Source organism: Opisthocomus hoazin, chromosome 22, assembly GCF_030867145.1.
Source record: "Opisthocomus hoazin isolate bOpiHoa1 chromosome 22, bOpiHoa1.hap1, whole genome shotgun sequence".
NCBI lineage: Eukaryota > Metazoa > Chordata > Aves > Opisthocomiformes > Opisthocomidae > Opisthocomus > Opisthocomus hoazin.
The window spans coordinates 12,454,411-12,465,374 of NC_134435.1; positions in this window are offsets into that span (position 1 = coordinate 12,454,411).

Here is a 10,964-nt window from a genome sequence, read left to right on the forward strand (position 1 = left end):
GTTAGGGTTAAGGTCATAAGGGTTAGGGTTAGGGTTAGGGTTAAGTTTAGGGTGAAAATTAGATTTAGTGTTAGGGTTTAGGTTTAGGGTGTTTAGGGTTAGTGTTAGGGTTAAGTTAGGGTTAGGGTTAGGTTTAGGTTTAGTGTTATTAGGGTTAGGGTTAGGCTTAGGGTTAGGGTTTAGGGTTACGTTTAGGGATAAGTGTTAACTTTAGGGATAGGGTTAGGGTTAGGGCTAGTGTTAGAGTAAGGGTAAGGATTAAGGTTTACGGTTAGTAATAGGGTTAGGGTTAGGGATGTGGTCATTAGGGTAGGGTTAGGGTTAGTGTTAGGGATTAGGGTTAGGGTTAGTATTACGGTTAGGTTTAGGGTTAGGGGTTAGGGTTAGGTTTAGGTATATAGTTTAGGGTTAGGGGTAGGGTTAGGGTTAGGGTTAGGGGTTAGCGTTAAATGTTAGGGATTAGGTTTAGGGTTACGGGCTAATATTAGGTTTAGGGTTAGTGTTAGGGTTAGGTTTAGTGTTAGGGGTTAAGTTTAGGGTTAGGGTTAGGGTTATAGTCATTAAGGTTAGGGTTAGAGTGAAGTGTTAGTGTTAGGGATAGGATTAATATCATGGGTTAGGGTTAGCGTTAGGTTTACGGGTTAGGTTTAGGGTTAGGGTTAGGGTTACGGTTATGGTTGCGGTCATTAGGGTTAGATTGATTAGAATTAGGGTTAGGGTTAGCGTTAGGGTTACGGTTGGGGTTAGGGTTAGGGTTTAGTGTTAGGGTTAGGGTTATGTTTAGGGTTACGATTAGGGTCATTAGTGTTATGGTCATAATGTTTAGAGTTAGGGTTAGGGTTAGTGATAGGGTTAGGGTTAGGGTCATTAGGGTAAGGATTTGGGTTTTTGTTAGGGTTAGGGTTAGTGTTAGGGGTTAGTGTTAGGGTTAGAGGTTAGGGTTAGGTTTAGGGTTAAGTTTCGGGTCATAAGTGTTAGGGTCATTAGGGTTAGGATTAAAGTTAGGGGTTAGGGTTAGGGTAAGGGTTAGGGGTTAAGGTTAGTATTAGGGTTAGGGTTAGGTTTAGTGTTAGGGATTAGGGTTAGAGTTAGTGGTTAGGCTTAGGTTCAGGGTTAGGGTTAGGGTCATTAGGTTTAGGGTTAGGGTTAGGGTTAGGGTTAGGTTTAGGTTTAGGATTAGGGTTAGGGTCATTAGGTTTAGGGTTAGGGTTAGGGTTAGGAATAGGGTTAGGGTCATTAGGGTTAGTGTTAGGGTAAGGGTTAGGGTTAGGGTCAGTGTTTAGGGTTAGGGTTAGGGTTAGGGTTAGGGTTAGGGTTAGGGTTAGGGTTAGGGGTTATGGTTAGGTTTCGGGTTAGGGTTAGGGTTAGGGGTTAGGGTTAGGGTTAGGGTTAGGGGTTAGGGTTAGGGTTAGGTTTAGGGTTAGAGTTAGGGTTAGGGTTACGGGTTAGGGTTAGGGCTTAGGGTTAGGGTTAGGGTTTAGGGTTAGGGTTAGGTTACGGTTAGGGTTAGGGGTAGGGTTAAGGCTTAGGGTTAGGTTTAGGGTTAGGGTTTGGTTTAGGGTTAAGGTTAGGGTTAGGGTTAGGGTTAGGGACATTAGGGTTAGGGTTAGGATTAGGGTTAGGGTTAGGGTTAGGGTTAGGGTTTAGGTTAGGGTGAAAATTAAGTTTAGTGTTAGGGTTTAGGTTTAGTGTCTTTAGGGTTAGTGTTAGGGTTAAGTTAGTGTTAGGGTTAGGTTTAGGTTTAGTGTCATTAGGGTTAGGCTTAGGGTTAGGGGTTAGGGTTAGCGTTAGGTTTAGAGTTAGGGTTAGGGTTAGGGTTAGGGTTAGGGTTAGGATTAGGGTTAGGGTTAGGGTTAAGGTCATAAGGGTTAGGGTTAGGGTTAGGGTTAAGGTTAGAGTGAAAATTAGATTTAGTGTTAGGGTTTAGGTTTAGGGTGTTTAGGGTTAGTGTTAGGGTTAAGTTAGGGTTAGGGTTAGGTTTAGGTTTAGTGTTATTAGGGTTAGGGTTAGGTTTAGGGTTAGGGTTTAGGGTTACGTTTAGGGATAAGTGTTAACTTTAGGGATAGGGTTAGGGTTAGGGCTAGTGTTAGAGTAAGGGTAAGGATTAAGGTTTACGGTTAGTAATAGGGTTAGGGTTAGGGATGTGGTCATTAGGGTAGGGTTAGGGTTAGTGTTAGGGATTAGGGTTAGGGTTAGTATTACGGTTAGGTTTAGGGTTAGGGGTTAGGGTTAGGTTTAGGTATATAGTTTAGGGTTAGGGGTAGGGTTAGGGTTAGGGTTAGGGGTTAGCGTTAAATGTTAGGGATTAGGTTTAGGGTTACGGGCTAATATTAGGTTTAGGGTTAGTGTTAGGGTTAGGTTTAGTGTTAGGGGTTAAGTTTAGGGTTAGGGTTAGGGTTATAGTCATTAAGGTTAGGGTTAGAGTGAAGTGTTAGTGTTAGGGATAGGATTAATATCATGGGTTAGGGTTAGCGTTAGGTTTACGGGTTAGGTTTAGGGTTAGGGTTAGGGTTACGGTTATGGTTGCGGTCATTAGGGTTAGATTCATTAGAATTAGGGTTAGGGTTAGCGTTAGGGTTACGGTTGGGGTTAGGGTTAGGGTTTAGTGTTAGGGTTAGGGTTATGTTTAGGGTTACGATTAGGGTCATTAGTGTTATGGTCATAATGTTTAGAGTTAGGGTTAGGGTTAGTGATAGGGTTAGGGTTAGGGTCATTAGGGTAAGGATTTGGGTTTTTGTTAGGGTTAGGGTTAGTGTTAGGGGTTAGTGTTAGGGTTAGAGGTTAAGGTTAGGTTTAGGGTTAAGTTTAGGGTCATAAGTGTTAGGGTCATTAGGGTTAGGATTAAAGTTAGGGGTTAGGGTTAGGGTAAGGGTTAGGGGTTAAGGTTAGTATTAGGGTTAGGGTTAGGTTTAGTGTTAGGGATTAGGGTTAGAGTTAGTGGTTAGGGTTAGGTTTAGGGTTAGGGTTAGGGTCATTAGGTTTAGGTTTAGGGTTAGGGTTAGGGTTAGGTTTAGGTTTAGAAATAGGTTTAGGGTCATTAGGTTTAGGGTTAGGGTTAGGGTTAGGGTTAGGAATAGGGTTAGGGTCATTAGGGTTAGTGTTAGGGTAAGGGTTAGGGTTAGGGTCAGTGTTTAGGGTTAGGGTTAGGGTTAGGGTTAGGGTTAGGGTTAGGGGTTATGGTTAGGGTTCGGGTTAGGGTTAGGGTTAGGGCTTAGGGTTAGGTTTAGGTTTAGGATTAGGGTTAGGGTCATTAGGTTTAGGGTTAGGGTTAGGGTTAGGAATAGGGTTAGGGTCATTAGGGTTAGTGTTAGGGTAAGGGTTAGGGTTAGGGTCAGTGTTTAGGGTTAGGGTTAGGGTTAGGGTTAGGGTTAGGGTTAGGGTTAGGGGTTATGGTTAGGTTTCGGGTTAGGGTTAGGGTTAGGGGTTAGGGTTATGGTTAGGGTTAGGGGTTAGGGTTAGGGTTAGGTTTAGGGTTAGAGTTAGGGTTAGGGTTACGGGTTAGGGTTAGGGCTTAGGGTTAGGGTTAGGGTTTAGGGTTAGGGTTAGGTTTAGAGTTAGGGTTAGAGTTAGGGTTAGGGCTTAGGGTTAGGTTTAGGGTTAGGGTTTGGGTTAGGGTTAAGGTTAGGGTTAGGGTTAGGGACATTAGGGTTAGGGTTAGGTTTAGGGTTAGGGTTAGGGTTAGGGTTAGTGTTAGGGTTAGGATTAGTGTTAGGGTTAGGATTAGGGTTAGGGTTAGGGTTAGGGTTAGGGTTTAGGTTAGGGTGAAAATTAAGTTTAGTGTTAGGGTTTAGGTTTAGTGTCTTTAGGGTTAGTGTTAGGGTTAAGTTAGTGTTAGGGTTAGGTTTAGGTTTAGTGTCATTAGGGTTAGGCTTAGGGTTAGGGGTTAGGGTTAGCGTTAGGTTTAGAGTTAGGGTTAGGGTTAGGGTTAGGGTTAGGGTTAGGGTTAGGGGTTAGGGTTAGGGTTAGGGCTAGGGTTAGGATTAGGGTTAGGGTTAGGGTTAAAGTCATAAGGGTTAGGGTTAGGGTTAGGGTTAAGGTTAGGGTGAAAATTAAATTTAGTGTTAGGGTTTAGGTTTAGGGTGTTTAGGGTTAGTGTTAGGGTTAAGTTAGGGTTAGGGTTAGGTTTAGGTTTAGTGTCATTAGGGTTAGGGTTGGGCTAAGGTTTAGGGGTTAGGGTTACGTTTAGGGGTAAGTGTTAACTTTAGGGATAGTGTTAGGGTTAGGGCTAGTGTTAGAGTAAGGGTAAGGATTAAGGTTTACGGTTAGTAATAGGGTTAGGGTTAGGGATGTGGTCATTAGGGTAGGGTTAGGGTTAGTGTTAGGGATTAGGGTTAGGGTTAGTATTACGGTTAGGTTTACGGTTAGGGGTTAGGGTTAGGTTTAGGTATATAGTTTAGGGTTAGGGGTAGGGTTAGGGTTAGGGTTAGGGGTTAGCGTTAAATGTTAGGGATTAGGTTTAGGGTTACGGGCTAATATTAGGTTTAGGGTTAGTGTTAGGGTTAGGTTTAGTGTTAGGGGTTAAGTTTAGGGTTAGGGTTAGGGTTATAGTCATTAAGGTTAGGGTTAGAGTGAAGTGTTAGTGTTAGGGATAGGATTAATATCATGGGTTAGGGTTAGCGTTAGGTTAATGGGTTAGGTTTTGGGTTAGGGTTAGGGTTACGGTTATGGTTGCGGTCATTAGGGTTAGATTGATTAGAATTAGGGTTAGGGTTAGCGTTAGGGTTACGGTTGGGGTTAGGGTTAGGGTTTAGTGTTAGGGTTAGGGTTATGTTTAGGGTTACGATTAGGGTCATTAGTGTTATGGTCATAATGTTTAGAGTTAGGGTTAGGGTTAGTGATAGGGTTAGGGTTAGGGTCATTAGGGTAAGGATTTGGGTTTTTGTTAGGGTTAGGGTTAGTGTTAGGGGTTAGTGTTAGGGTTAGAGTTTAGGGTTAGGTTTAGGGTTAAGTTTAGGGTCATAAGTGTTAGGGTCATTAGGGTTAGGATTAAAGTTAGGGGTTAGGGTTAGGGTAAGGGTTAGGGGTTAAGGTTAGTATTAGGGTTAGGGTTAGGTTTAGTGTTAGGGATTAGGGTTAGAGTTAGTGGTTAGGGTTAGGTTTAGGGTTAGGGTCATTAGGTTTAGGGTTAGGGTTAGGGTTAGGGTTAGGTTTAGGTTTAGGATTAGGGTTAGGGTCATTAGGTTTAGGGTTAGGGTTAGGGTTAGGAATAGGGTTAGGGTCATTAGGGTTAGTGTTAGGGTAAGGGTTAGGGTTAGGGTCAGTGTTTAGGGTTAGGGTTAGGGTTAGGGTTAGGGTTAGGGTTAGGGTTAGGGGTTATGGTTAGGTTTCGGGTTAGGGTTAGGGTTAGGGGTTAGGGTTAGGGTTAGGGTTAGGGGTTAGGGTTAGGGTTAGGTTTAGGGTTAGAGTTAGGTTAGGGTTACGGGTTAGGGTTAGGGCTTAGGGTTAGGGTTAGGGTTTAGGGTTAGGGTTAGGTTACGGTTAGGGTTAGGGGTAGGGTTAGGGCTTAGGGTTAGGTTTAGGGTTAGGGTTTGGGTTAGGGTTAAGGTTAGGGTTAGGGTTAGGGACATTAGGGTTAGGGTTAGGTTTAGGGTTAGGGTTAGGGTTAGAGTTAGTGTTAGGGTTAGGATTAGTGTTAGGGTTAGGATTAGGGTTAGGGTTAGGGTTAGGGTTAGGGTTTAGGTTAGGGTGAAAATTAAGTTTAGTGTTAGGGTTTAGGTTTAGTGTCTTTAGGGTTAGTGTTAGGGTTAAGTTAGTGTTAGGGTTAGGTTTAGGTTTAGTGTCATTAGGGTTAGGCTTAGGGTTAGGGGTTAGGGTTAGCGTTAGGTTTAGAGTTAGGTTTAGGGTTAGGGTTAGGGTTAGGGTTAGGGTTAGGGTTAGGTGTTAGGGTTAGGGTTAGGGTTAGGGTTAGGATTAGGGTTAGGGTTAGGGTTAAGGTCATAAGGGTTAGGGTTAGGGTTAGGGTTAAGGTTAGGGTGAAAATTAGATTTAGTGTTAGGGTTTAGGTTTAGGGTGTTTAGGGTTAGTGTTAGGGTTAAGTTAGGGTTAGGGTTAGGTTTAGGTTTAGTGTTATTAGGGTTAGGGTTAGGTTTAGGGTTAGGGTTTAGGGTTACGTTTAGGGATAAGTGTTAACTTTAGGGATAGGGTTAGGGTTAGGGCTAGTGTTAGAGTAAGGGTAAGGATTAAGGTTTACGGTTAGTAATAGGGTTAGGGTTAGGGATGTGGTCATTAGGGTAGGGTTAGGGTTAGTGTTAGGGATTAGGGTTAGGGTTAGTATTACGGTTAGGTTTAGGGTTAGGGGTTAGGGTTAGGTTTAGGTATATAGTTTAGGGTTAGGGGTAGGGTTAGGGTTAGGGTTAGGGCTTAGGGTTAGGTTTAGGTTTAGGATTAGGGTTAGGGTCATTAGGTTTAGGGTTAGGGTTAGGGTTAGGAATAGGGTTAGGGTCATTAGGGTTAGTGTTAGGGTAAGGGTTAGGGTTAGGGTCAGTGTTTAGGGTTAGTGTTAGGGTTAGGGTTAGGGTTAGGGTTAGGGTTAGGGGTTATGGTTAGGTTTCGGGTTAGGGTTAGGGTTAGGGGTTAGGGTTATGGTTAGGGTTAGGGGTTAGGGTTAGGGTTAGGTTTAGGGTTAGAGTTAGGTTAGGGTTACGGGTTAGGGTTAGGGCTTAGGGTTAGGGTTAGGGTTTAGGGTTAGGGTTAGGTTACGGTTAGGGTTAGGGGTAGGGTTAGGGCTTAGGGTTAGGTTTAGGGTTAGGGTTTGGGTTAGGGTTAAGGTTAGGGTTAGGGTTAGGGACATTAGGGTTAGGGTTAGGTTTAGGGTTAGGGTTAGGGTTAGAGTTAGTGTTAGGGTTAGGATTAGTGTTAGGGTTAGGATTAGGGTTAGGGTTAGGGTTAGGGTTAGGGTTTAGGTTAGGGTGAAAATTAAGTTTAGTGTTAGGGTTTAGGTTTAGTGTCTTTAGGGTTAGTGTTAGGGTTAAGTTAGTGTTAGGGTTAGGTTTAGGTTTAGTGTCATTAGGGTTAGGCTTAGGGTTAGGGGTTAGGGTTAGCGTTAGGTTTAGAGTTAGGTTTAGGGTTAGGGTTAGGGTTAGGGTTAGGGTTAGGGTTAGGTGTTAGGGTTAGGGTTAGGGTTAGGGTTAGGATTAGGGTTAGGGTTAGGGTTAAGGTCATAAGGGTTAGGGTTAGGGTTAGGGTTAAGGTTAGGGTGAAAATTAGATTTAGTGTTAGGGTTTAGGTTTAGGGTGTTTAGGGTTAGTGTTAGGGTTAAGTTAGGGTTAGGGTTAGGTTTAGGTTTAGTGTTATTAGGGTTAGGGTTAGGTTTAGGGTTAGGGTTTAGGGTTACGTTTAGGGATAAGTGTTAACTTTAGGGATAGGGTTAGGGTTAGGGCTAGTGTTAGAGTAAGGGTAAGGATTAAGGTTTACGGTTAGTAATAGGGTTAGGGTTAGGGATGTGGTCATTAGGGTAGGGTTAGGGTTAGTGTTAGGGATTAGGGTTAGGGTTAGTATTACGGTTAGGTTTAGGGTTAGGGGTTAGGGTTAGGTTTAGGTATATAGTTTAGGGTTAGGGGTAGGGTTAGGGTTAGGGTTAGGGGTTAGCGTTAAATGTTAGGGATTAGGTTTAGGGTTACGGGCTAATATTAGGTTTAGGGTTAGTGTTAGGGTTAGGTTTAGTGTTAGGGGTTAAGTTTAGGGTTAGGGTTAGGGTTATAGTCATTAAGGTTAGGGTTAGAGTGAAGTGTTAGTGTTAGGGATAGGATTAATATCATGGGTTAGGGTTAGCGTTAGGTTTACGGGTTAGGTTTAGGGTTAGGGTTAGGGTTACGATTATGGTTGCGGTCATTAGGGTTAGATTGATTAGAATTAGGGTTAGGGTTAGCGTTAGGGTTACGGTTGGGGTTAGGGTTAGGGTTTAGTGTTAGGGTTAGGGTTATGTTTAGGGTTACGATTAGGGTCATTAATGTTATGGTCATAATGTTTAGAGTTAGGGTTAGGGTTAGTGATAGGGTTAGGGTTAGGGTCATTAGGGTAAGGATTTGGGTTTTTGTTAGGGTTAGGGTTAGTGTTAGGGGTTAGTGTTAGGGTTAGAGGTTAGGGTTAGGTTTAGGGTTAAGTTTAGGGTCATAAGTGTTAGGGTCATTAGGGTTAGGATTAAAGTTAGAGGTTAGGGTTAGGTTTAGGGTTAAGTTTAGGGTCATAAGTGTTAGGGTCATTAGGGTTAGGATTAAAGTTAGGGGTTAGGGTTAGGGTAAGGGTTAGGGGTTAAGGTTAGTATTAGGGTTAGGGTTAGCTTTAGTGTTAGGGATTAGGGTTAGAGTTAGTGGTTAGGGTTAGGTTTAGGGTTAGGGTTAGGGTCATTAGGTTTAGGTTTAGGGTTAGGGTTAGGGTTAGGTTTAGGTTTAGGATTAGGGTTAGGGTCATTAGGTTTAGGGTTAGGGTTAGGGTTAGGGTTAGGAATAGGGTTAGGGTCATTAGGGTTAGTGTTAGGGTAAGGGTTAGGGTGAGGGTCAGTGTTTAGGGTTAGGGTTAGGGTTAGGGTTAGGGTTATGGGTTATGGTTAGGGTTCGGGTTAGGGTTAGGGTTAGGGGTTAGGGTTAGGGTTAGGGTTAGGTTTAGAGTTAGGGTTAGGGTTACGTGGTAGTGTTAGGGTTAGGGCTTAGGGTTAGGGTTAGGGTTTAGGGTTAGGTTTAGGTTACGGTTAGGGTTAGGGTTAGGGTTAGGGCTTAGGGTTAGGGTTAGGGTTAGGGTTTGGCTTAGGGTTAAGGTTAGGGTTAGGGTTAGGGACATTAGGGTTAGGGTTAGGTTTAGGGTTAGGGTTAGGGTTATGGTTAGGGTTAGTGTTAGGGTTAGGATTAGTGTTAGGGTTAGGATTAGGGTTAGGGTTAGGGTTAGGGTTAGGGTTTAGGTTAGGGTGAAAATTAAGTTTAGTGTTAGGGTTTAGGTTTATTGTCTTTAGGGTTAGTGTTAGGGTTAAGTTAGTGTTAGGGTTAGGTTTAGCTTTAGTGTCATTAGGGTTAGGCTTAGGGTTAGGGGTTAGGGTTAGCGTTAGGTTTAGAGTTAGGGTTAGGGTTAGGGTTAGGGTTAGGGTTAGGGGTTAGGGTTAGAGTTAGGGCTAGGGTTAGGATTAGGGTTAGAGTTAGGGTTAAGGTCATAAGTGTTAGGGTTAGGGTTAGGGTTATGGTTAGGGTGAAAATTAAATTTAGTGTTAGGGTTTAGGTTTAGGGTGTTTAGGGTTAGTGTTAGGGTTAAGTTAGGGTTAGGGTTAGGTTTAGGTTTCGTGTCATTAGGGTTAGGGTTAGGCTTAGGTTTAGGGGTTAGGGTTACGTTTAGGGGTAAGGGTTAACTTTAGGGATAGGGTTAGGGTTAGGGCTAGTGTTAGAGTAAGGGTAAGGATTAAGGTTTACGGTTAGTAATAGGGTTAGGGTTAGGGATGTGGTCATTAGGGTAGGGTTAGGGTTAGTGTTAGGGATTAGGGTTAGGGTTAGTATTACGGTTAGGTTTAGGGTTAGGGGTTAGGGTTAGATTTAGGTATATAGTTTAGGGTTAGGGGTAGGGTTAGGGTTAGGGTTAGGGGTTAGCGTTAAATGTTAGGGATTAGGTTTAGGGTTACGGGCTAATATTAGGTTTAGGGTTAGTGTTAGGGTTAGGTTTAGTGTTAGGGGTTAAGTTTAGGGTTAGGGTTAGGGTTATAGTCATTAAGGTTAGGGTTAGAGTGAAGTGTTAGTGTTAGGGATAGGATTAATATCATGGGTTAGGGTTAGCGTTAGGTTTACGGGTTAGGTTTAGGGTTAGGGTTACGGTTATGGTTGCGGTCATTAGGGTTAGATTCATTAGAATTAGGGTTAGGGTTAGCGTTAGGGTTACGGTTGGGGTTAGGGTTAGGGTTTAGTGTTAGGGTTAGGGTTATGTTTAGGGTTACGATTAGGGTCATTAGTGTTATGGTCATAATGTTTAGAGTTAGGGTTAGGGTTAGTGATAGGGTTAGGGTTAGGGTCATTAGGGTAAGGATTTGGGTTTTTGTTAGGGTTAGGGTTAGTGTTAGGGGTTAGTGTTAGGGTTAGAGTTTAGGGTTAGGTTTAGGGTTAAGTTTAGGGTCATAAGTGTTAGGGTCATTAGGGTTAGGATTAAAGTTAGGGGTTAGGGTTAGGGTAAGGGCTAGGGGTTAAGGTTAGTATTAGGGTTAGGGTTAGGTTTAGTGTTAGGGATTAGGGTTAGAGTTAGTGGTTAGGGTTAGGGTTAGGTTTAGGGTTAGGGTCATTAGGTTTAGGGTTAGGGTTAGGGTTAGGGTTAGGTTTAGGTTTAGGATTAGGGTTAGGGTCATTAGGTTTAGGGTTAGGGTTAGGGTTAGGAATAGGGTTAGGGTCATTAGGGTTAGTGTTAGGGTAAGGGTTAGGGTTAGGGTCAGTGTTTAGGGTTAGGGTTAGGGTTAGGGTTAGGGTTAGGGTTAGGGGTTATGGTTAGGTTTCGGGTTAGGGTTAGGGTTAGGGTTAGGGGTTAGGGTTAGGGTTAGGTTTAGGGTTAGAGTTAGGGTTAGGGTTACGGGTTAGGGTTAGGGCTTAGGGTTAGGGTTAGGGTTTAGGGTTAGGGTTAGGTTACGGTTAGGTTTAGGGTTAGGGTTAGGGCTTAGGGTTAGGTTTAGGGTTAGGGTTTGGGTTAGGGTTAAGGTTAGGGTTAGGGTTAGGGACATTAGGGTTAGGGTTAGGTTTAGGGTTAGGGTTAGGGTTAGGGTTAGTGTTAGGGTTAGGATTAGTGTTAGGGTTAGGATTAGGGTTAGGGTTAGGGTTAGGGTTAGGGTTTAGGTTAGGGTGAAAATTAAGTTTAGTGTTAGGGTTTAGGTTTAGTGTCTTTAGGGTTAGTGTTAGGGTTAAGTTAGTGTTAGGGTTAGGTTTAGGTTTAGTGTCATTAGGGTTAGGCTTAGGGTTAGGGGTTAGGGTTAGCGTTAGGTTTAGAGTTAGGTTTAGGGTTAGGGTTAGGGT